The 2,620-nt window shown below is 27.9% G+C and overlaps 1 protein-coding gene across 1 annotated transcript in view; it reads left to right on the forward strand.

Moving 5' to 3' along the window:
* The window catches only part of btz (barentsz), a gene marked incomplete in the record, with an annotated part of 25,197 nt that extends 22,847 nt beyond the window's left edge, over nt 1-2,350 (forward strand). Inside the window, 1 exon segment of the mRNA XM_067053014.1 lies at nt 1,605-2,350.
* Nucleotides 2,351-2,620: the final 270 nt, after the last annotated feature.

A 2,620-nucleotide genomic window follows, 5' to 3' on the forward strand; every position in this document is an offset into this window, starting at 1 on the left:
CCCCCCCTCTCTCTCTCTCTCTCTCTCTCTCTCTCGTGGTGGTCTTATATTTTTAAATTATTTTTAGTAATATCTATCAATCAGAGTATGTTATGCATTTTAAAAAATCATTCTATTTATTATCAATGCCTTGTTCATTAGTACTTAATTTGCCTTTTTTATTAATATCACGTGATAATTTATTGAGTTATTAGATAAGGTAAACAATAGAATAATTTATTTAACTATACTTATAAATGACATAGTTATTAATAATCAATAACTGTGTAATGTAGTAAACGTTTTTGAAAATGGGGTAGAACCCCAAAATGTCAACAATATGATATTATTAAAGATATAATTTATATCTTAAAAAGCAAGAACTTCCTTACTACCTACTGATATAATTAACCTTTTCAAGTTTTAAATATAAGAAGATGATCAGGGTTGCGGTCAAAAAGAACAAATAATTTATAACTATTTAATGTCCGACGTTTCGCCCCACTTTGCAGGGTTTCATCAGGGCTGTTGAAAGCGATAGGTTAAAGAGGAAATTTTCAGGAAATCAAAGCGATAGATTAAACAGCTATTTAACTTATCGCTTTGAACAGCCCTGATGAAGCCCTGCAAAGTGGGGCGAAACGTCGGACATTAAATATTTATAAACTATTTGTTCTTTTTTTACCGCAAACCTGACCATCTTCTTATATTTTTAATGTTTTACGGTCAACTATATATATAAATATAGAAACAGACCAGATAGGATATTTTAGATTCAAGTAAATGTAATTAACACAAGAAACATACAGTCACAAACACTGAATACTAAGTTTTAACAGCTTGTGGAAAACCTATGTGGGCTTATTCACAACTATATTCTCTCAATCAATTGAATACTCTTTAGTATTCAGTGTTTTTGACTGTATGTTTCTTGTGTTAATTACATTTAATTGAATCTAAAATTACCTATCTGGCCTGTTTCTATATTTTTACTTAATTTTTGTCTATATTTAATTATAAAGTTTTATTGTTAATGAAATAGTATGATATTTGCTATTGTTTTTGAATCAATTTTTTTCAAATCTGTAGTAGAGCTTATAACAACATGATGTGTCATTTCATATAGAAAATGAATTTCTTCTGTAAACAATGATATTTTAAATAGTTAGAGATCTCCTGAACTGGACACAGCTCCTGCTAAATAAAAATACTCCAAGTGATATTATTTTTATTCTTTAAATTCTTAACAAATTAATTAAAATAGTTATAATTATAAAAAATTCGAGTTAATTTTTTTTATACCAAAAACCAGTTGTTATGAATCTTATCCATTTTGATAGTAATAATAAGTTTAATAGTTGATAAATGAGAGATTGAATAGCACTATAGCACTTGATAGTATAGTTTACATGGGCTTAAAGGGCTGCCTGGATATCTTTTCAATAAAATAAAATAAAAGTATTTCTTTTCATTATTTTATTATTCTGTTTTTGTTAGTTAAGATATTTGAAATAAATTTAAACATTCCAACTAAGATTTTCCCTAATATGAACTAAAAACTATTTTTTGAATTTTTTAATATGTTAGCTGTTGCAATTGCAGTTAATCATCATTTATTGTTTCAGGATAAAGTGATCTGAGTTGTTTAAGGTTATCCCAAGTGATCGATCAGTTCTATGGATTTTAGCGAGCAAACAAAATATTGTGGAGATTCTTATTTTTTTTTAAGAAGCTCAGTTTAAATTATTTTATTCTTTCAAGATAGTTCTTGTTCAGTGGTTTATAAATGAAATATTGTCAGTACCTGCTTCCCTCCTATTTGTTTTTATTTTTAAGGTAGAGCTCAACTGTTTAAGGTAATATCTCTTAATTTCCCTTTTAGATTCCAATTTTACTATTGGATGTAAGGATAATCATAAGGGACCTGTTTAAATATAATAGGAGCCCTTACGTTTTCTTTAACGTGGGTTCTGCTGAAGTAAAGTTTCATTGGTAATTAATGGATGACAATGTCAAGGGCTTATTTAAAGCTTCAAAGCTTATTTAATAATGAAGGGTTTTATTCACTACTTCGTTTCATTTTGTACTCCTCACATAAATACTCTTACTGGATGTAAGCATAATCATAAGGGACCTGTTTAAATATAATAGGAGCCCTTACTTTTTCTTTAATATGGGTTCTGCTGAAGTAAAATTTCATTAGTAATTAATGGATGACAATTTCAAGGGCTTATTTAAAGTTTCATAACTTATTTAATAATGAAGGATTTTATTCTCTACTTTGAAAGGAATATGCTCCAGGTGCGGTCAAAAAAGCTCAAATAGTAGAATATACTATTTTATTGAGCCAACGTTTCGCCCCACGTTGCAGGGCTTCGTCAGGGCTATTTTGACGGCAGTCAAAGCAAAAATTTTTTTTTTTTTTTTTTTTTTTTTTTTTTTTTTTTTTTTTTTTTTTTTTTTTTTTATTTTTTTTTATTTTTTTCTTTTTTTTTTTTTTTTTTTTGTAAATATTGAACTTAAACCCAAGAACCAATGGGGCTTGGAAAGAAAAAAAAAAGTTTGTGCTTTTAGGCAGTATAGGACTTCAATGGGAGTCGGCCGAAAAAAAAAAAAAGTTTGTGCTCATGTTTTCTTAAGT

Source organism: Halyomorpha halys, unplaced genomic scaffold, assembly GCF_000696795.3.
Source record: "Halyomorpha halys isolate HHAL.00 unplaced genomic scaffold, Hhal_1.1 Scaffold68.1, whole genome shotgun sequence".
NCBI lineage: Eukaryota > Metazoa > Arthropoda > Insecta > Hemiptera > Pentatomidae > Halyomorpha > Halyomorpha halys.